This window comes from Triturus cristatus, chromosome 7 (assembly GCF_964204655.1).
Source record: "Triturus cristatus chromosome 7, aTriCri1.1, whole genome shotgun sequence".
In the NCBI taxonomy this organism is placed as follows: Eukaryota; Metazoa; Chordata; class Amphibia; order Caudata; family Salamandridae; genus Triturus; species Triturus cristatus.
The window spans coordinates 1,039,194,805-1,039,219,115 of NC_140590.1; positions in this window are offsets into that span (position 1 = coordinate 1,039,194,805).

The window sequence follows — 24,311 nt, forward strand, 5'->3', positions numbered from 1 at the left end:
TGAGGTTATGGTGCAAGGGGCATTAATTTTAGCAGGTAAGGAAGAAGTAAGTATAGACTTACTCTTAGGAGAAATGGGAAGAGTGGGCGGGGAAGAAGGTTTTTAAAAGGTGTATTAATACAGGGCTGAGGGGGCACAGCTTAATGAGGCAGAATACGGAGTCAGACCCAGAAATGTGTTGTTCATAGGGTCCCCGCTAGAGCGTAGCGTTGATAATGTGTAAGCATGTGGCAGGCCTTTTTTGGGGGCGGAGAGTTGTGCTAAATATGGGGCTCCGGCTTTGTAGTGTCCGCAGTTTATAAAACTGCACAAGATAGTGTCCGCAGTTTATAAAACTGCACAAGAGTACAATTGCCCTGTAAGTGTGGAATTCTATCAATGAGGGCAAAATGGAAGGTGCAGAAGCCAATTAAATGTGGGGAGTGATACTCTATGGGAGAATGCTTATTGTGTTTTAGTGGCTGAAAACTGCTAAAGCGTTTGTGGATACCTGTATGACCTTTTGATCAACAGTAGAAAATGTTCAAGGAGGGATAACATGGGGGGGGTGGGGGGGGAGGTAAAAAGCAGGTGAAGGGTGAACAGATTCATGTGGCAAGGCGCCTAGATGGTGCCAAAGATAACATTTGGGAAACAGCGTTTGAAGCAGTCTAAAAGGGCTGGAGAGTATGTGTTTAAGGCGACAGTGTATAGTCGCAGGGGCGTGTGACTAGCAGCAATTGTGTGAAGGGAGGGGGGGGCTGGGCCAAGGAGAGTTAGTGTGTGCGCAAAGGGAAACAAAAAATGTGTCGGGGGTAAAACCCCCCAAATTATACAAAAATGTATGGAGAATAAGGGGACTGTAAGGCATGTGCAGTAAACAGTTTGCTTGAGAATTATAGGTAGTAAGGACTAATACACGGGGAAGAGCGCATTAGTAGATTGATAGTGTGGCGCTGTGGGCTAATGCTTTTGCGCACGATTATTGCAGTAGCAGAGTGCAGAGATGGTAAACTGTGTGCGTGCTGTATGTCTAATGCAGTGTTTGCGGGTTGCGGCTTGTGATCCTTACACTGTTTGGAATACAGACAGTGCAATGTAACCCACAGAGGCACAGAATGGAGTGAGGAAGGAGTGGGTGGGAAGGAAAGAGGGAACAGAGGTGGATTTAAAGTGTTTTGTGGGTTGCAGCTTGATATGTTAACACTGTAAAAGTCACATTCCAAGGTAACCAGCACGGTCGCAGAATGGAGGGAGGAATGAGTGGGTGGGAGGGAAAGAACGATCGGAGGTGGTAAGTCACAGCGTGAGATACATAACAATAGGTAGTAAGGGCAAATACACGGCACAAGAGCGCATTAGTAGATGGGCAGTGTGACGCTGCGGGCTAATGCTGTGCACAAGGTTATTGCAGCACCAGAGTGCGGAGATAAATAACTGTGCGCACCAGCAGCAACTTGTAATTGAGGGTTGGAGGGGTCCGACAGGGGCAGGGGAAAAAAAGCAAGGGTCAAACGGTTGTGTGGGTATAAGCCCTGCAAATTGTCATGGGAGGTAGTGAAAAGCTGTTTAGTGCATATGTGTGGGCTATGAATAGCATAAAAGGCTAAATTAATGCCTGATGGTTGAAGTAAATGTGGCGCAACCGATTTGCTGTGAGGAGGAGTACTCTGCGGAATAATGCTAGTGTTGTATTAGTAGCCTAAAAACAGCGCAGCGTCTGTGTTTACATATATCACGCTTTAACCAGCACTAACATAGACCTGAACGCGCCCTTTGCGTGTTTTCTAACAAAACAGTGCAAAGAATAATTTGGTGCAGCAGCGATTTGGAGAAGGCGGTGCTTTGGCGGTAGGATGACTTATTTGTAGTGTAAATTAAATCTGTAGGTACAGTAAGTTGCGCTACTGGGAGAAATTAGGTTAAGGTGCAACGGGCCTTAATTTTAGCAGGTAAGGGAGAAGCTGGGATAGACTTACATACAGGAGAAATGGGAAGAGTGGGCGGGGAAGAGGGGTTTGTAAAAGTAGTATTAATACAAGGCAGATCTAAGGGGCTTTTAATGAGGTAGAATAAAAAGTTAAGAGTCAGAAATGGGGTCTTGGTAGAATCCCTATTTGAAGTCAGTTTTGATAATAAGAAAGCATGCGTGTTGACGTTTTTTGGCGAAAGGGAGGCGAGGTGTGTGCTAAATAGGAGGCGTCGAGTTTGTATTGTGCATAGTTTCGAAAGCAGTTTATAAAGCTGTACTAGAGTACAATTGCCTGTAAGTGTGCAAATTAAGGGCAAAATGAAATGTGCAGAAGCCGATTAAATGCGGGTAGTGATACTGTGTGGAGGTATGTTTATCCTGGGATAGCGGCTTCAAACTGCTACAGCGTTTGTTTATTCCTATACAACCCTTTGATCAGTAGCAGATAATGTCAAAGTAGGGCCAACACGGGGGGGGGAGGTAAAAAGAAGTGAAGGACGAACCGATTCATTAGGCAAGGCGCTACCAGATGGTGCGAAAGCTAAAATTTAGGAAAAAGTGTTTGAAGCAGCCAAACAGGGCTGTAGATCATGTGTTTCAAGCGACTGTTTATACTCGCGTTGGTGTGTGACTAGCAGCAATTGAGTGGAGGGAGGAGGGGCTGGGCCGAGGAGAGAAAGTGTGTGCGCAAAGGGATACAAAAATGTGTGGGGAGGGAAAAGCCCCCAAATTATACAGAGATGTAATTGAAAACAAGCGCGCACTGAAGCTGACGGAGTGGGAGGGGGAGGGGGGGCGGGCACGCAGGCTGCCAAATGGTGCGATGAATCACGGCTAAAGTGAAAGCAAACAAGTGGTTGCAGGACTCCAAATGGTGCGCGCGCCCGGACGGGTCACATGCACTGTAGTTGGAGGCCTGCAAAGCCACTGTTTGCACTTCCAAAACGCGCTTACTATAAGTCTCGCCAGAGCAGCGCTAAAGCGCTGGTCAGGCGAGACCTAAAAACTGTGGAATTCGGCAGGATTCCACAATTGAACAGTTTTGTCAAACAGACAGTAAATTCATTCTATAAGGCAAATTCCTCTGCTGGTGGATTTCGTGCATTTCATGTTTCATTGGAGTGTGCCAGCGGGTAATTTGAAAAAAACCTAAGGGGCATATTCACAAAGAAATAAGGCAGGGATGATTGTTTATGTGCAGTAAGGGACATCTTCCTGCACATAAACAATCATCAATCATCAAATGCAATGTGCACACTGTTTCATGTGGAGAAGTGTGGCTCACTGGTTAGAGTAGGCAGACCTGGAAGCAGAGGTCAGCCCGGGACCAGGGTTCAATTCCCGGCTCGGCTGGGTCTTGAGTCCATTAATTGTCCATGGACTCGATAATTCTCGCTCCAGTGCATACTTGATTCATGGGTTCACACTCTGCGACTCTGGGCAATAGCTTGCTTAATCTCCACAATGGCCCCTCGCGGCGGGATGCCTGGCTTTCACCTTGTGGATTCCCTGCTGGGTTATCTCACAGGGGAATACCAGGACGGGTTCCCTAAGCAAGCGCTTAGAGACCGGTTGGTGATTTGCGCTATATAAATATCTGTACATTTACATTTACATTTACATTTCATGCATCTTCAAGCCTACATATAAATATAGGGCCCATGCTGCTGCCCACTCCCTCCTCAAATGTAACCAAAAGCCAAGGTGGGAACCATAATAAGTTTATCCATCTCAGGTAGGTACCACTTACTCTAGCAGTTGATTCATCACTGATCCCATGATTCCAGATCAGATCCAGGGGTCTGTGGGCCCCAAGAATCAAATTCACAAAAAACTGAAACTGAGGGATCAAGTCTTGGGTCAGGCCCCCAATACCGGGCACATGGCCATGCAAGGTTCAAGCAGCGACTTGATGAGTGTACCCAATTGTAACCAGATATATTTTAGTTTCATGAATAGAAACCAGTGATTTGTATTATTAGGCAGGTTGAAATGCTACATGACACTTGAATATTCAAACCTCAGGCACTGTGGATCGATTGATATAATAGGAATGTTTGTATAGTGTACACTAAATCTAGTTGCCTCACAGAGCCTGATTACAAGTCAGGCAGAATGAAATTAACACATTATTTTAGACATTAAGGGGCAGATTTATGTTTCCTGGCGCATCCCTGCAAATCAGCAGGGATGCGCCAGGAAAGATGCGTCACACAAGTTTACCCTTGCGCCATCACAGATGCGCCGCATTTACAATGCAGCGCATAGTGGCGCAAGGATAACAGATGCGTGACGCATCTGATGGCATAAGTGCGGCGCATTGCTGGAGTCGTGTCGCAAGCACAACGCAACTCCAGCAATGCTCAGGGGCTGCCCATACCTAACATGCTGCGTCGTGCCTTACGCCTGCTTCAAGCAGGCACAGGGTTTTGACGCAGCAGCGTCGGAAAAGTGACTCAGTGAAATCTTGTAGATTTCACTGCGTCACATATCCAAGGCTTTTTCCGACGGAACACCCACCCTGCATACATCAAACCTGACGCAGGTTTAATGTAGCGCAGGGCTTTACAACGTGACGCATCTCCCTAGATGCGTCTCGTTGTAAATAAGGCGCAACATGGCGCATGGTTTACGCCGCCGCTGCGTCACAGAAGTGACGCAACGGCGGCGTAAATGTCTCGCAAGGGGCTTGTAAATCTGCCCCTTTGTTCTCTCCTTGTGATTAGTGCTGGTTAGGGATTTGTGCACACGTTTTCAATTATGTGGAAGACCCTGATTCGATTTATTTGAAAGGAAAATCGCCTGAGACTTCGACTGACCAGTAGCCAAATATAATTCTGCGTTTTTCTAAAAGGGAGAAATATACCATGCTTTCAGCTGGTAAAAAAACTTTTATTACCCCCCCATCGCAGCCCCTGCCCCACCTTCCCATTCCACCCCACGCTCCGGGCTGCACATACATATTACCGGGCCAAAGGACATAGGCAACAGGTGAACACCAAACACTGAGGAAGGGTTCATTAAATTATGCGGCAAGAAAAGGTAAACCATGAGGTATAATGCGCCACATTTTATGATAGCATTGCTATATTATTTTGCAATATTAACTCATGATAATACTGTCAAGGCAAATATTTCACTTCTTTAGTACCAGGTTAACAAAAAAATTACCGATTCCATGGGGCGGAACTTACTTTTAACTTTCGATTTTACTGCACGGTAATGGTAAATTCGCATGCAAATTCACCATGCAGTAAATCCCCCTCAGTGCTATGTAATTCATAACTAGGTCATATGTTTTGCAATAAATCCATGTACAAATCGTTAGGAACTGTTTGCTAAACATTCACAAATCAGAATTGTATGAAGCCATTGTGCGGTATTGTTGAGGTCACAATATCTTAGCCAAAAACTATTCTCAGAAAAAGCATTAGAGAAGATTTTGGAGTCTGTGCCAATGCTTCACAAGCTTCAACACACAAAAAAGCACAAGTACTCCGTCCTCTCTGTTTTCAATGTCTTCAACGGACAAACAATGCCGACTAACAAAGCCGCAAAATCCTAGCTCCCGCGGCAGCGGCTGGGCTCTCCAGATTGCAGACTTACATTGAGCAAAAAGATAAGCAAATGCCCCACAGCTGCGTTTGCTGGAAAATACCAAATTAGCGGTACACTGATTAGCGATTCAGCAGAGCTGACCTGAAGAAGGGCACCACGTCTGAGACACTCCAGTCTACGTCAGATGGGTTGCAGCTCCGCAACAGCGCCTTAATTTGTGGAATAATATAAAAGCTAATCTGCAGGAAGGAGCATCTTAATGTAAAAGGCACCCAACTGTTTCTCAATGTTTTTACAAGTGAAGTGTGTGCAATACTTATCATTTGTGTGTCAAGTGTGAAAGACAGTTGGAGCTCAGATTGTGTAGTTCCTCAAAACCTCTGAGATCTTAAGTGTTGCGGTGTCAAGCTCAGGCACCTTGACTCTCCAAGGAGGTTTGTACTCTTCTTTATTCCTTAGTCCCTGTGCTTTATATATTTGGCTTACCAATGCAGGAACTAGTCTCCTACACATGCGTATCCACTAATGTCCCCCTCTCCCATGTTCTTTACCTCTGCCACTTCCTGGTCCCCTATTGTCACTTCCTGAGGGGCCGGTGTCTGCTTGAAACGCTGACTTCATTGTGATTGGTGTGGCAGCCTTATGTCGACATGACACAACCATACCCTGGAACCATATCAATCTAAATCTCACCCCAGATATGACATTAAGACCTCTCTTATGATGCTTTTGGACAACATCCTTTCTCCCACCGACTGCAACTCCGTGGCACTGCTCATCTTCCTAATCATCTATGCCTTCTTTAACACCATCCCCCACTGCACTGTTTCTGCTACCCTGCATAAGCCCCCAAAGCCAGACTCCATTTTGAACATGTTAAGCTAGCCTGTCTGCCTTTGGTTAGCATGTTATTATCATTTACAGTGCTCCTGAAAGCATCTGTTCTCCTAAACAATGACTCTGGTAACACATAAGGTGACACAAGTCTGCTACAAGATCTATGCTATCTTCATTTCAAGGTCTGACAGTGGATGTGCAAAATAAACATCTAGTACAAGGTTTTGTGATTTCATCATGCTGGTTCATACCAGTTGTGTCTCAAATAAATGGAAAGTCCCCAGGTGTACAGTAAACATTAGTGGTCAACTCCATATAAACCCCATGAATTGACCACTGGATAAAGAGAAGACTTCGGCCCAGGTTATCAGAAGAGGTCCTGCCAGACTGCTGCAGCATCCATTCTTATGAGGAGAGCCAATATAGAAAAGAAAGCAACTGAGCACAGCCGATGTGTGTTTTCCTTCCGAGGGAGCACTCTTTCCCAACTGAAATCTTTTAACCATAGTGTTTTAACCTGGTTTCTATGTGTATATGTTCTGCTAGTGAGTTCCTCCTAGAATGATGCCATATGGAATGTTGGTGGTCAGAGACAACAGTTGGAGTCAGTTAGTACACATAGCTGTACCACTACAAACAGGAATGTAGTGTGCTGAATCCCAATACACTCTAGAGGCAAGTTAGGTACTTCCTGCTCTTGTGATGTAGTGCATAGAATTAGTCTTTATGGTGTTAGGCTGCCAGGAACCCTAAAATTGTGTTAGAAATCTCATATATTCTTGCTGTAAGTCACATGCATTGGTGCTGTCTTAATTTGATTCTGTGTGGTTATTGCTCATGTACTAAGCAACAGGATGAGACTGTTGAAATAAACACGTCAAAACAGATATAGTGTATTTTCTTAGGACAGTGCTTGTACATTCTGTTCTATAGAATAAAATTGGGTTTGAATTACCACTGCATACCTGACCTCTTTACATGACTGTTAGTACCTAGCAGGCATGAACACCACACCAGCAAATATGATGAGTGGGGTTATGCGGTGCTTCCATAACCTGGACTTATCTGCTCAAGCGCTGGTGCAAGGAATTCAGTCCAGTCACCCATGGGAGGCAAAGCCAAACCTTGCAGATCTAGACCAGAGCCCTAATTTACCCAAAAATGCACAAAACTGGAGGAAACAGGAGAGCCCCACTGACAATTGTTTCAAGCCCTTTCATATAGATCACGAAGAACACACCGGTATATATTTACTATTTTAAATTGCAAGCCAACTTAACTCAGTAATACAGCGATCGTTTTTCACTGCCCAATTGACATATACATCAGTACATCATGAAAGGATGTCTACAGGATGCCCTTATGGTATCTATGGATCAATAGATTTAAAGGGGGTCCACAACTTAGTGACTCTTTTTGTTGTTCCCTGCTGGAGGACAGACTCCTTCTTGCCCAGGGGATATAGAGAAGGTGTTTGCCTATGTCCAATCTGGTTTGGGCACTGTAAAACTCCAGAATGAGGTGGTTTGGTGCTCATTGCTGGGACGCCTCATTAATATGCATATGATATCACCTGCATATGCATATGATAGTACACCCTCCCAGGTACATGGGAGGGTGTACTATTACTGTCCCCATCTCCTTCCTAACCATGCCCATCAGCTCAAGCAACTTTTTTGTGTGGGTGAAAGGGAGCGAGGCAGGTAAGAAGGAGGTCAAAAGAAGCAGTGAAGCACCTCCCACCACCCCTCCAATCCTATCAGAAAAAGCCTGTTTCAGTTGCAGACACTTCATTCATCTCCTAAGTGTTGTCTTTTCCAACAGAAGGTTTGGGAGACCAGTGAGCTGTGCCCCCAGCAAGGATCCAGACACAGTTTGAGTTTTCTTTAGCCCAAGAACAACAAGCATTGGCATAGCCAATAGGTCTCGCTTTTGGGACCTTATAAGTATTTACTTTTGCAACACAATATCCTTGGTGCAACAACATCAACTGTTGCATGGCTAAATACTTATAAGGTACCAAAAGTGAGACCTATTGACTCAGCTGGGGGACACATCCCAAGGACCAATGGGCTGAAACAAACATTGCTCCTTTTTGTTTTAGAAGGCCAGCAAGGATCCTGAATAGCAGAATGCGCATCAGTCATTTAAGAGCCTGAACACACCATGCCACATATCGCAACGTATTTCTGTACTTTCAGAAAGACAATCGCACACTCTGCACTGAACATGGGGAAACATTCCTTCACTGCAATAGCAACGTGAACCTGAAATTAAAAGTAATAATTTGAAGGAAAGGATTATATAATGAGCCAACTTACATCCTACCTCTCTTTACAACAGAAATATGATTAAGAAGCAAACACGACAAAAAAAATGTATACAGTAAATTACCAGAAACATGAAAGAGGTGCAACATTTTACAGAGATGACCTGGACTAATGAAAGTGCACATTAAACCAGTGCAGTTTAAAATTAACTCTCTACCTACAGGTCAGCCATTTTAGTCCACAGAACACTTAGATACAAGTCTATTCTAAAGGCGTAAAAAAATCTAAATGTCATCTTTGTTGAAAGCTCAATGACTTCAGGTCTCAGTAAGAGGTGTACTCTTTTAAATACACTACAGTTCAAACAGAAAGACTGGCGAGATAATCTATGCAGGTCGGTTGAAGGCAAAATGGAGGCATTTTCAAGAGATGTGGCATGCAATGTGTTGGATGTAAATTAAGCCTGGGCAAAGCACTACGCTACGCTCACGTAGTTTGCGAAGTTCGCGCTACTTCGCACTACGCGAATTGCACGTAGCACAGTGCGAACACGCGTAGCGTAGTGCTGCGGTCATTTTTTGCTTGCTCGCGGTGCTCAAAGTCAAGTTGGCGACTGCGAGCAAGCAAAATGACATGCCGGCGAGACTTTTTCCTTGTTCGCGATCAGCAACATCAAGTTGGCGATCGCGAGCATGGAAAATAAACCTCCCGGCGAGATTCCCAACGCGAGGAGGTCAGGTTTCTCACTGCGAGTGGTCGCGTATGCTCGCGACTGCTCGCGATGAGAAACTACCAGTTCGCGTTGAGAAAGCTGCCGCTCGAGTAAAAATCTACTCGAGCAGCAGAAAACTACAGCTCGCACTGTGCAAGATGCCATTTTCAATGATTGCACAGTGCCGGTTGTTTGTCCGCACTGTGCAATCATTGAAAACGACATCTGGCACAGTGCGAACAAGGTACTACGCAGTTCGCGAAGTGCTACGCGTAGCTCGCGTAGTGCGAACTGCACTTTGCGTAGCTTCGCGAAGTGCTACTTCGCGAACTACACCCAGGGTTAATGTAAATAAAAGGTGACCTATCTCAATGAGCGGATCTACAAAAAAAACGAGTACATTACACTCCCAATCGAGTGTAATGGCTGTGCCAAAGTAGGAGGAAAACCAATACAATCAGGAATAGGTGTTCTAATGAAACTAGTATTATAAACATTTCTCATTAATATCAAATCGCTCTCAGGCCAAGTGTATATTCCATTTTAGAAGAGGAAGACTGAATTTCAAACAATGCGCAAAATAATCAAACGCTTTATCGAAGAGAACACAAAGACAATGAGAAAAGCAAGTCATGGAAACAGATAACAATAGGAAGTAATGTGTGGGGAACAGATGCAAGACAGTGAAGGTAAATGAGCGATGAACTATTAAGACAAACCTAATCAGGCTATACACTGATAAGGTGCGAGCCGAGGCTGCTCAAGACAAAGTAACTAATGTGACCTGCCAAGAAGACCTAGCTTTTCAGTGGGGAGCCAAAACTCTGCAAACTAAAAAGAGGACGACATGAGATAAGAAGGCATGCACATGGTATTTCCCCTGTGAAAATGTTATTTAGTTTCATATGTGTACTCCTCTAGAGCTCCGTCACTGGTAGTTAGAAATATCACTATATTTAAAAAACAATTACGAGGACGGCGCCGAATCTCAAGTGCTTCTAAGATACTAGTCATGACATTCTCTGTAGTGCTATAGATGCCCTTCCAACACTCTCAGGCATTTGCAAGGGACTTCACCCAGAAATTAGACACAAGCATAAGGACGGGTAATGGAAATTGTTAGAATTAACACGCATCTATCTGGCGAGAGAAAGTGAATGTGATGGCAGGGACACGCTTTGTGGTGGGGAAGGGGCAAAGTGAGGGGCTTGGGAGAGCAAGGCTTAATGAGCCATGAAAGCCACATGGCAAATGCGCGCGTGCACGTGCTCGTGAACGCAAGCTTGAGGCCAGGAAAAGATTGTGGTAGCACTTTGAAAAGCCACTAACTAAATGTCTCGCTGTGCAGCGCATGCGCTGGCTCAGCGAGACCTAAAAACGGTGTTTGCCTCCTTTCTGGATACACAGTTTTGTGCCCCAATAAGAAGTTAGAGTCCTACAAAGAGTGTATTTTTCCATGCTTAGATTCACCTTAGCTAATGCAGGCCGCATTTTAAAATGGTTAACATCTGGTTAGCATTTTGTTCCATGTCATGTGTCTTTATTTCAGGAGAGGCCGAACCAGCAGTCTCAAAGGTGCATCTCTTGTGTGCTTTTCCCATGTGAAAATGTACATTTTAGAACGTGCAAAGAGCACCTGCAGACTACTGTTTGGACTAAATATATCTGAGTATGTTGCAGATAACTGTTAGTTTGAAGGACGTTTGAAGTGAGTTTACTGTGCAGTAGCTTGTGAAACGTATTGAACTTAGTTATCAGTTTGCACCATGACCTGATTGGTCCTTGAACTTTGATTCATGTGTAGGGAAATGATAGGATTGTGTGATTTAAATTAATGCAATGTAGATGCATATTCAGGTGTCTTTTTCACTTCCTAGTAGGATCTTCTTGCCCTGACCCTTATGCAGCTGCCTTTAGAGCTGGTCCTTTTCTGAGGTTTTTACGACAGAATCCTTCTTTCTTAATTTATTAGTAAACTTTTGCCGACTTAGCATAGTAGAGTTTATGGGTGAACTGATCTTGCTTGTCTTTCCTTTTGAGGCAACTGCTTAATATTTTGTCTTTGTTTATAACTTTGAACTGCTTTGAATTCATATTGATTATTGCCTTAATGCATTGATTATTGATGTACAACTAATTTGTTGATATTCATTTGTAATTTGAATAATCCTTTTATAAACCTTCTTGTTTTGAAACTTAATTACTCTCTGTCTTCTTGTGGTGCCTAATGTTCTTCATTTTATTAAAATGTACCGAATTTTGATTTTCGGAATTGAAGATTTCAGTCCTTTATGAACCTGAATTTGAAGCAGGCTTTGCACTAAGCAAAGCCCTACATCACTGTTGCCCCATCTCAATACTTTAGCACTCCTAGGTACGGAATCAGATCACTCCAGTCTCCATAGACTGAAGGGACCGTAGGCAGGTTCCTCCATGTTTTGATTTAAGTAAGGAGAATATTTCAGCAGCGCAAAGGCAACACTAAGGAATTTTCTAACATAGTCCAACTCCAAAGAGCATATCTCAGAAGCAAGCAGTTGCCATTAGTGAGCCTAGTTCCCAGGTCGTCTGCCTGAGCAGATGAATGTTGCACATGAGCTGCTCTTTTAATGTGAGCTATATCATTCCTCATTACACAGATAAGCATGGGGTTTGATTTGTCTGCTCTTGGTGGTGGGATCTAGCCACTAGGACCATCTTTTAGGGTCCTCTTGACCTTCAACTTCGTTCAGTTTCTTGTCAGGTGTGCTCTCCTTTTCCAGAGCATCCTCCTGCAGGACACGCTCCCATCACCCATTCTCTGCAACAGGTTTAGCAAGTACTTCCATCAGCGCCAGGACCAAGTCCATTTCAAAGCTCCGAATTTATGAGGCACTTGGGCGGATGACTTCGCAAGTCACATACTTCTCTGAGGGAAGTAGTATACTTAACCCCTCTCTCTAGCAGGCAGTTTGTCCTTTCTCCAGGCAGTCTATCCTCTCCTGAGAGAGGGTCCTGCCCATGTTGTCCACAAGATAACAAAGCAGGCCATCAATGATCCTGGCTCTGGATCTGCTAAAGAAATTAACATTTACCCTGCAGGTTGGATCCTGGGACTCGTCGATGAAAATGATCTGTATTTCCATCTAGTTTTTATCTTCATTTTGCAGCCATAGATATGGATTCCAGAGCTGCAGCTCTCAAGTTTGTTTCATGCATTTATTGACAAATATTTATTGCTAGAAGGGGGTTCTGTCCATCTGAGCTGCCCAGATGTTTCACTTTTTCAACACCCAATGTTTGAACTTTTACTGTGGGAGAGCCTCATAAGCTGGGACTCACCCCCGATGAAATAGGCTGCATGTTGATTTCACTGGTGTCCGCCTTGCAAGAGAAGGCCACTGCAGCCAGGGTAGGGGGCACTGGACTGGTTACATGTAGACACGTGTGCACCCGCGTGTGCACCCATGTAAGTGCTGCATGGGGGAGATTCCTGTTGTGCACAGCCCAGGAGCAGGTACAGATTTAATGGTGTGGCAGGAATTATGAAGAGTTTGGTGGTGACATGGAATAGGCTTTATAATGTGGGAAAACACATGTAAGGGAAGGTCAGTGTGCTTTACTGTTTCACTGTAGGAACACCCCATTACTCTCCTATGAAGAAGACAACATGGGGCAGTTTCGCTTCCCTAGGGCTTTCAAATTCTAGACGTGCACCAAAGTACACTGTAAGTTGTGTAAAAAGAAGTATTCTGCTGAGTACAAAGCCATATCTGTACTGTTTTTGGGTCATTCAGAAATGTAATATTCCTGTGACTCAGCTCATAAGCAAAGCCTGTCCGGGTGTGACCCAGCCAGGCTGGATTAATTACCTACCTCCCCAAGCTGTAGAATCAGAGGCCTAGCCCTTCACTGCAAGCATTCCAAGGGCAAAGTTCTTCCCTCCGGGAGGGAGAGATGGGGGTGAAGTTGCAGGTTATCCATCAGCAGCTGCCACCCGGTGCCAGGCACCAGGCCTGCAACGGGCCCGGGCCATGAAGTCAGTAAGGGGGAAGGGGGCTTTTCAGAGATCATGTGGCATGAGACCCCTGGACAATGCTATGTTGAAGTAACCGAGAGGCCTGTGCAGGAAAAAGGAAGCAGGGGCAGAGAGGTGATGTGTCACTGCAGGATAGGGCAGAAGTGACTTCCTGCCAGCCCCCTCCAATTTCTTTTAAAGATTTTGCACAGGAAGAGGAGCTCTCTCTGGGGTGTGGTCTTGCTGCTAAAGACTGGTGCTTTAGAGAAGTGTGGCTCAATGGTTAGAGCGGCAGACCCTGATGCAGAGGTCTGGCCCAGGACCAGGGTTCAATTCCCCACCTCGGCGGGTCTTGGGCTCAAAAAAATTCCACGGACCTGATAATTCTCGCCTCGGTGCCTATTCCAATCATGGAGTCCCACTCTGCAACTCTGGGCAATAGCTTGCTTAATCTCCACAACGGCCCCCACAACGCTAAGGATGCCTGGCCTCCACCTTGGGGGTGCCCAGGAGTGGACGCCTCATAGGGAAAGCCAGGATGGGTTCCACAGCGGTATTCATACAAGCGCCTTTAGACCCTTGCGGGTGAGTAGTGCGCTATACAAGTATCAATTTACAATTTTAGCCTGGTGCCATAGGTAGTTGGAAGGAGGAACCCCCTGACGGTCCTAGGACTCTGGACTGCACCTTTGAGGGAGTCCAGGGCCAGTGAGGAGAAGCCTGGGCCTCTGCACAAGGAGAAGAGAGGCCCAGAAGGAGAGCCAGGTGAAAGGCGAGCGTAGGGAGCCTGTGAAGACAGCTCCTTGCAGAGCCAACCTCTTGGAGGCAAGGAGGGTGGTCAACAGTGGTCCAGGTGGCCTAGGCAGGCCACCATGAGCAAGTAGAGGCCAAAACGGGGAAAATCAGTCCCCTGGGAGCTGAGATATGCCCCCAGAAGTTAGGCGACCTTTGATCTCTAATCGAACCAGCGATGAAGCGTGTGGGGCTCCGCCACCGGTCTTGGGTGTGCCCCTGGGGTGGGTCAGGTCCCGGGGGCTGCCCCCAGAAGAATGTAAAGTCGTGAAATTGCCCCCAAGGGGTGCTAGGAGCCCACCCTGGCCCCCGACAAAAACAGAGGCAGGGGAGCGCCATCGTGCCCCCTCAGAAATGGTGCGAGGGGCCTGGGACCCCCAACTCCGGGCTCCACTGAAGTTGTGGAGCACCGTCACACACCCTGTGAATGTGGAAGTCAGGGAGAGCCGTTGCACAAGTCAGAAAGGCATCCTTTTGAATTGATAGGTGCCCATAGGAGAAACAAAAGCGGTTAGATGTTGTGGCGACTCCTCAATTGCATTTATTTGATTTTATTTGATGACGAGGAGCACTCCTGTTTTTTTGTTTTCCAAATTATAATTACTTTATAATCAACCTATTAATCAATGGCGTGCTGCAATGGTTGACCTGCTGTCTACACAGGTCCAAAATCTGAACTAAAAAATGAATCAAGTATATCAACTTGACCTTTGCGCACTATCTCCTTGAAGCTTTTGCTGTAAAAACTATTTCAAATCTTACGTGACACTTTTCACAGAAATCACCTTTTCTCCTTTTGTTGATGTTCATTTAATAAAACTTTACACCAAACAGTAGCCTTGCGTTATGATATCTTCACTTGAGTATTTTTTAATGCAACATATACAACACACGTAGTTTCTTTCAATTGTTGTCTTGAAACAGATACTACATAGTGTTTATCAAATCCGTTTTTTAAATTGCATTTCAAATTTTCTTGCCCAATGCATTTCGGGCCCCTTTGGCCCTTCTTCAGGGGATAGATATCTGCAAATTATACAAACAATACTTGTTTAATCATAAATTTCATTACATACTCATTATGTAAACAATACTTGTTAAATCATCAATTTAGTGTCATGCACGAGGAGATACTTTAACAGCACCACATTGCCTTTAAACGTTGAAACACATTGCTAAATTTATACCAGCAAGGCTACTGTTTGGTGTAAAGTTTTATTAAATGAACATCAACAAAAGGAGAAAAGGTGATTTCTGTGAAAAGTGTCACGTAAGATTTGAAATAGTTTTTACAGCAAAAGCTTCAAGGAGATAGTGCGCAAAGGTCAAGTTGATATACTTGATTCATTTTTAGTTTGACTCCTCAATTACAACCTGATGATAGGCAGATGCTAGGTCAATCTTTGAAAAGAACTTAGCACCTGAGAATGCACTTATGATGTCGTCTATTTTAGGTAGAGGGTGAGAATCAATCCAGATAACTTTATTAAGACTTCTTAAGTCCACACACATTCTCAGTTGGCCGTTCTTCTTCCTGGCGATTACCAATGGACTTAACCATAAAGAGGACTCAATAGGTTCTATCACACCATCTTCACACATTTTTTTAAGGATATTTGCTAAATCTTCACGCACACTAAATGGCACATTCCTCAACTTATGTTTCACTGGTGTGACATCATTTCTTCCTTTGATTTTGTGCTTGAAACCTAAGATTTTACCTAGTTTGTCATCAAATACCGTAGGAAAATTCTCAATCCATTTGGTATTGCTCTCATCCTTTTCAAATGACTCTTTGTTTTCCTCACACTCAGTTACTAAGGAGACTTGAACTTTTCTCCCTGGTCTGAGGGTCATGCCAAAAAGGCCTTGGTGATACCATCCAAGTATGTTTGGCCCTTTCTTAGCAACATATACCTTTCCAAAAATGGTGCGACTTTTGAACCTGAGTTGGCATTCAAAATAACCAGCCAATTCTATTTTCCTACCATCATATGTTACTGGATTCCTGTCTGGAGGAAATAACTCTCTTCTTCCCCGGACCTCAGCAAACAATTAGTTGATCACCATTGTCATTCTTGCTCCCGAATCAATAAGAAGTCTTAAATTTTCTCCATCTACTTAAATTACTTCATAAGGATCTACACAGTCAGATTCATCATCTTGTACAACTACAATCATATCTCTCATCCCACTTACGCAATTTTCTTCTTCATCTGAACTGTTACATAAATCCCCTTCTGGAACCGAATTGATCTTGGCTTTAGGTGACTGGCAAACTTTTGCAAAATGACCAATCTTGTTACACAATTTACATTTCACATTTTTTGCGGGGCAAGGACGACCATTGGGTCCATGATTGGGATACCCGCACCTAAAACAAATATTTTTTTGTGTGAAAAACCCACCTTTGTATTCTTTTTTTTTGGGTATTGTTTAAAACTTTTGTTTTGTTTATAGACAGTTTTTTCGTTCACAACAGACACACTACTATTGTCTTTACGAATAAGTTCTTTTTGCACACGTGGGTTCGAATCCCATCCTCGTCGCCAAATTGTGGTGAAGTATTATATAATAAAGCTCAGGATACAGAAATACTTCATGTCGTGTATTTATTAGCCACAGCTTCAGCTGTCCCCAAGTAACTTACTTACAAGGAATCTCTCAACTCAGAATCTACATAAGACATTCAACATTCCAGCATTGCATCACTGGAATATAGTCAACATGAGATCACCACACACTGCTTCTAATGAATGAAGCAGGAAGGGACATGAACAGTCACTACATCTCAAAGGGGCATCTGTCTCCCCATTTCCTTATACTGAGGTATGGATAATTTCAAAGGACGTGAACATTGACCTAAAATATATGTCTTTATCTGGCAGACTCACTTCGTCCTGCATCTTGTGTATCCTCTACACACATGGATTCCAAATTGAATTCTTGTCCCCACCCAGTAAACTAACCGAGTTTGCAGCGTGTTAGACTCCACTAGAGAAGATAACTACACAGCAAAGGGCCAAATACCAGAGGTCAGAAAATGAACAACATATTGCTTTCATGGGTTAAACCTGTTGTTCTATCAATGTGTATATATAAGTTCGCTTCTATGGGGCTTATGTGGAAAGATTGTTTTCACTGTCTCTCAACTTGTTTCCCTTGCGTGGGGAAGAAGGGCCTGTTACTTGTCTCTACCCTACACCTACTGGACAGAAAGTGAGCACTGAATTTAACATGAACATGCCAGCACCGCTGGTTACGAGCAGTGAATAATTGCAGGGAATTTTAAGGTCTTTTAAGCTGTTTAATTGCGATTTTGCACAGAAAGGAGCTGTGTTTAATGCTACGGGGGCTGCAAAGCTTTTATGCTGTTTTAATAGTGTGGTTTTTAATCTTAGTATTACCGCAATTGTATTGCGATTTTGCACAGAAAGGAGCTGTGTTTAAAGCTCCGGGGGACCATTGAGTAGCGAAGAGCGGAAGACTCAGGTCAGCGTACCAGACTCCAGACGCTGGTACGCTCGCTCGGCCTCATAAGGGTCTGATGACGCGACCGAGCAGCGGCACCTTTGGTTACCGAGCAGTGAATCATTGCGGGGAATTTTAAGGTCTTTTAAGCTGTTTAATTGCGATTTTGCACAGAAAGGAGCTGTGTTTAATGCCCCGGGGGGCTGCTAAGCTTTTATGCTGTTTTAATAGTGTGGTTTTTAATCTTAGTATTACCACGATTGTATTGCGATTTTGCACAGAAAGGAGCTGTGTTTAATGCTCCGGTGGACCATTGAGTAGCGAAGGGTGGAAGACTCAGGTCAACGTAACAGAATCCAGACGCTGGCACGCTCGCTCGGCCTCATAAGGGGCCGATGACGTGCCCGCGCAGTGGATGCGTGCAAGGCAAGCTCGTCTGTGCCCGTCCGCACGTGACCGCCCCCGACCGGGACCAGGGGCCAGGATCCCTGCTGGTTTGTTTGGAGAAAAACACTCTTATACTGCGGAGCAGCTTAATTCTTACAGAGGAGCATTAAGAAGTAAGTGCATACATTCAATGCCCCTGATAGCTCTATTAAGCACTGTCATACTTGTTGTTTCAGACTCTGCCCCGTGTTTGAATCCCCCACAGACCGGCCTATCAAGGAGGCTCTTAAATTGTCTTTATTGAATTGCTGTTCAATGTCTAAACACACATTGGAAATTCACCTGTTACTAGAAGAAGAGAGTCCCGACGTACTATTCCTAACTGAGACATGGCTGAATAAAGATGCTGACCCTGCCATTGTTCAAGCCCTCCCTCTGGGTTACGCAATGCAGAGGCTTGACTGGGACACAGGTAGAGGAGGTGGAATAGCCATTATTTATAAGAACAAATTTAATTGCCGCTCCACTATAAATCCTCTACCCGACTGCGAAAGCATCTACTTTACCATCGGCATATCCCATGTTAGTACTTTCTCGGGGATCATGGTATATCGCCCTCCAGGCCCTTTAGGCAAATTCTTTAAGGATCTTCACGATATTGTAGCCAGTCTGGTTAGTTCTCTTCCCAATTTCACCCTATTTGCGGATTTCAACCTTCATTTTGATGATACCTCACTCCCACCTATACTGGAACTAGTAGAGATGTTGGAGACGCTTCAACTTAGTCAATTAGTTGTCAGTCCCACCCATTGCAATGGCCATTTACTGGATCCCATTTTTTCAAACATTTTAAATCTTCTGGCCAAGGACCTTATTTTGGTGCCTTGGTCAGACCACTCTCTAATTCCATTTACATGGATAGCGCAGGATGTTACTACTCCGGCTGCGAGAAGCATCAGACAAGTACGCGTTTGGTCAAAACTGCAAACAAAATCTTGGGTGACTATTCTGGAAGATACCGTTCCCACCCTTGATACTAACCCGGTCACTGCGAATGATAAATTCAATAAATGTCTAGAATCGTCACTTGATACTATTCTCCCAAAGAAATTGACTCACATTAAAGCAAGAGCTAATCAAAATGCCTGGTCTACACCCAAACTTCGGGAGCTCAGACAGTCCAGCAAAAGGCTGGAAAGAAACTGGAGAAAGGACCCCGCAGTAATTAACAAAATTAAATACAGAGAGGCGATAAAGTTCTATAAATCTGAAACAAAAGCTGCCAAAGCTCTCTATTATGAAGAGAGAATCACTTTGGCGGTAAACTGCCCACGCAAAATCTTTCGGATTGCAAAATCACTCCTAACTCCTCCCGCACCCCCCATCGCTTTTGTTGATATCCCTCTATGCTGCAACCAAATTGCTGAATTTTTCTTTGATAAAATACAAAGTATCTATATGTCCTTTCGGCCCCACAAACCTTATCTTCACCTGACTTGACAGCCCAATGTGGAGATTGTCTGCTGTAGGCAATCCCCACTTTGAACTTGATCTCCCTTCGAGGGATTCTGAGTCAAATCTGGAGCACCTACAGATGTTGCTCCCCCTAACATTTTAAATGTAATCTCTGAGACTGTATCTCCAGTGATCTTGGATGTGATAAACGCTTCTCTGGTAACAGGATTAGTGCCCTCCCGCTTGAAACAGGCAATGGTTAGAGCACTCTTAAAAAAAAAAAACTAGATCCTGACGTGTTGGCAAACTGCTGCCCTATCTCACTATTACCAGAAATTGGTAAAATAGCTGAGAAGCATGTAAACCATACTCTCTCAACCTTTCCTGAAAATAATAATCGTCTTCATTCCTCACAGACTGGGTTCAGACCACAGCAAGGCACAGAAACTGCACTCCTGACAGTGGTGGAAGAATTAAGAAAAATTCTGGATGGAGGGGGCTGCGCTGCTCTTATCTTATTAGATCTCAGCGCAGCCTTCGATACGGTGAACCATCATTTGTTAATTCAAAGACTTAGGAATGCAGGAGTTGCCGGAACAGCGTCAAAGTGGCTACAGTCCTTTTTAGAGGGCATATCTTTTGTAGTCTTTGAAGATGAAATCACCTCAAAGCGAATGCCCCTTAGATGTGGGGTTCCTCAGGGATCTTCCCTGAGCCCCACTCTATTTAATGTCTATATGAGCACCCTGGCAGAAGTACTAACACCTTTTGGCATTCAGATCATTACCTACACTGATGATAGTCAGTTTGTGGTCTCGCTCAATCAACTGGATAACTCAGGCTCAGGGTTAGCCTTTTGCCTTGAAAAGGTGTCGAGTTGGATGGACAGCTCTTGTTTATAACTTAATGGAGCTAAGACAGAGCTGATACTCTTGGGTAATTCCACTACATTGAGCATAGGCTCATTTTGGCTGAGCTGTTTGGGGCTACCACCCTTCCCAAAAGAACAAATCAAGATTCTAGGTGTATGGCTGGACCGCAATCTTGATTTTAAGGAGCAAGCACGCAAGGTTGCAGCTTGTTATTATGGGATTTTAAGAATGTTAAGAAAGATCCTCCCCTTGCTACCTTTCTCTGCCAGAAGAGTGCTGGTCCAAGTGTTAATCCTTTCACGCCTTGACTACGCTAACTCCCTATATCTGGGAACCCCACTCACTACCATCAACAAAATTGCATATAGTGCAAAACTGTGCAGCACGTCTACTCACGAATACTTCTAAACACCTCTGAGCTAAGCCTGCCCTTGCATCACTTCATTGGCTCCCTATTCGAGAGAATCCAGTTCAAGGCTTTGTGTATTACACATAAAGCACTCTCAGGCAAGTGCCCGCCTATTATCAGGTCCATTATTCAACCCTATCGCTCAAATAGGTCTTTAAGGTCAGATAATAAACAACTGGCGGTAGTCCCAAAAATAAGAAAAACACAGAGTGGAGGGGGTCGCTATGCATACAATGCCGCTAAATTATGGAATCTCTTGCCCCTCTGTATCCACCTTGAGCCAAACTACCTGACTGTTAGTAAGCAGTTAAAAACTTATCGGTTTCCCTAATACTGCCCAAAGTTGAAGCTGCAACGCTATTAGCACTGGGATGCCCCCGGGTAGCCATGCACCTAGAAATCCCTTTTCATTCATTCATTTCATGTAACTTTTGTAACTACTGCAGAGATCCTGCGCATGTCCAGTATACCAGCCCGCAAACACAGAATTTGGAAACCTCTGCTGGTTTAGAAATTCTACTACGTTTCCCTGAGAATATTGCATGTACTGAAGAAAAGAAAAGAATAGTACTATATACCCCACGAGAGAGGGAGTGGGACTCATAAGGAGCTTGTTGAGAGAAACAACATTAAAGTGAGCAGCAGCATATGTGGCCTTTCATGGGAATCTTGGAAGGCGTAACCACAAAACTGAGTCACATGAATAAAGAAGCCACTTGTGAAAAAAACATGAGTTGCTGGACTTAGTGGTTGAGCTACGATTGCTTCAAACAATGAACGTGTTACAATCAAATTGTTTCGATGTAATAGAGGAATCAATATAATCATACTTTACAATATCTTTTCACTCAATGTTACATACTTTTCTCTCCAAACGTAAGAATGTGCATGCCTTGGAACCACATGGGATAGCTTGCCTTAAGAGGGTGGAGAAACTGATCCCCTACTAGCTTAAATTCAAGGACCGCCCTCTAAACTCAACTTGTTCCCTCCTGTGATCAGGGAAAGTCTCACTTCACTGGCTGCCGGGGTCATCATTCAGCTTTGCCTGCTTGCCTTCATCGGGACAGGGTATTGGGAGTGATGCCTCATTGACTGTGCCATTCTCCACAGCACTTGAGCATGTCAGGACACAATCTCTCCTCCCCACATAGGTCAAACATTGCTTGGATGTGAGCCAGTACACTAGGGAGGGTCTACCAGTGCTCGAGTGTATCCTTCAGCACAGTCAGCAGTGGAAGAGACCCAGCGTGGCTTACTGGGCAGACAGAGGGCATCTTCTTAAGGCCTGATTACCCCCTTGACATCTCCAGGAAACTACACATAATGGGCATGCTCTCTGTTAGGTGAGTGTGGCAGGCATTCTTCAGAGCAGCCCACCTTCCATGGGTATTGTATTTCTGCATGGATATCACTTTAGAGATACGAGGGCGCATAGAACTGTGCATAAAATAAACCAGGTCACGTTTAGCATTCTGTTCTGTAGGTGTACAATCCTAGATCATGCTGGGAAAGACTTCACCCTCAATACATGTCATGGTGATAATTGCTACTGCTCATCCATCCTGGAATCAAGTAGCCTAATGGCTTTCCTACACAGTGTGTTCTCCTGTAGATGCAGGCACGTAAACCTGACCTGCAGTCTGCTGTGGATAATTCAGAGACTATAAGATTTTTCAAATAATATTCTATGGCAAGTAGAGCACAAAGGGAAGTCCCTTACGTCATTACTCTCTAGGTAGTGGCCATACACCCATGGAGGCATCTTCTGGACTGCTGTGTTTACCCTGAGCATTATATGAATGGTTGCCTCATTTCAGATCCTTTTGCTCAATTCTGCATTTCCCTTCACCTTCCCATGCTACATGGCTTAGTTAGCAATCTTATGAATTCACCTCTGATTGCTTACCTGCCCTCAAACAAGCCATCTCTCCAGGCCTTTAGCCCAGGATTCTGCATTATTACCAGTAAAGGAGTGTGGCCCTTTCACCATTCCAGCCTCTCAAGACACCACAACCTTTTCCAATAGTCCCAAAAGGCTTAGAAATGTGGTTTGGGTGGGCTGCCTTCTAGTGGTGTGAAATGTTGGCCCTTAGTCCCCCTCTGCATAGTTATTGATTGTTTCCTGGTAACCATCCATTTCTCCGAAGGTTTGCAAATGAAGCACCTATATATTAATTAATCGTGGTTTCTAGTGGAATACGGTTCTACCCTATTCAGTATTGAAACATATTTGCCCCACTGATTTTCTGACAATGGCTAGGTAAATCTCCGTTTGTTTGCAATTCATAATTCATATAATTCTCACAATAAAGGGTGTTTTAAGTGTATTGTGTTTGGGTGGTCATCTGCGCGGAAAGAGATATGTACTAATGTACCAAGGCGTTCAAGATACCATCTAGATGTATTCTCCATACAATTTTCAGACTATGACTGTGACTGATATTAGAGCAACCGATGCAGCTGTGGCACACATCCAGTTTCAAAGTTCCAGCAAAACATTTTCTGCTGGATCCAAACTTCCCACGAGAAAAAAGTATACTAAGAGCATAAGCAATAGAAAAGCAGAATGTACACAAAATATGGGGACCACAATATTACGGAGTGATGCAAGATTGCCACTCTTCGAAACCTTTACAGTGGAGACCTCTGTTCAAATAATCAAGGAGAAACATTTGATCACCACTGTCCGTTCTTGCCTGCTACTCAGGGTGCCTACGCCTCACTGCGTCAGCCATGCCCAGCAAGGAGAGAAACTGAAAATCTTCTTTTTACCAGTCTGCTTTGTCAACAAGTGCTAAGACACCACTATGCAAGTAATACCCCACTCATCTGAAATCATTCTGATGATGTTGGCACTTGTTGGCCCTGATCAGGGCTTTATGTGGTATGCAAAAGGTGGGGTGTCTGCAAAAGGGATGTGGCCTCTGTAATTAAGGGTGTGAGTTAAACATGCAAACTAAATGCCTATGATTTCCATAGTGTGCCACCCAACCAGTTTTTTTAGTTCCTCTCTGAGCTTTCTGTTATTGTAATCAGATATATAGCAAAACAACTGACATACACCTAAAGCAAACCAGAACTATTGGCTTTGTCAATGCTTGTTAGCTGCAACAGATGAATGAGTGACAACAATGATTTTGTTGTAATCAATTCATATTGAAAATATTTTAATTCTGAAATTATGAGACTGTGAATTAAACATTACTAAGGCAGTGGAAGGGACAGTGTTCTTCAGGGCGTCTCAATCACTTTTCACAATTGCACATGAAATGCATGACCTTTCATGGCCGTGCATTTTCCCCATGGGCCAGAAGGGTAGGGGCTGTTTTTGACATGTGAGGGTCGGTTTTGTTACCGGGGGCTAGATTTGCAGCAGTGCTGCAATATCGGCCTCCTGTAACAAAAGCGAGAGCGGTGCAGTGGTCACAAATACCCCCAAAAGGGCCCCCAGGCTGGAGGTTCTCAGTAGCCTCCCTCCCCCTCCTGCCCCCCCCTCCAGCCTGGTTGCGGCGCAAGAGGGGCGTCACTTCCTGGGCATATATATATCCCTCCCCCACCATTTTGGCGACTTCTTTTGATCGCCGCACATGCCGTCTC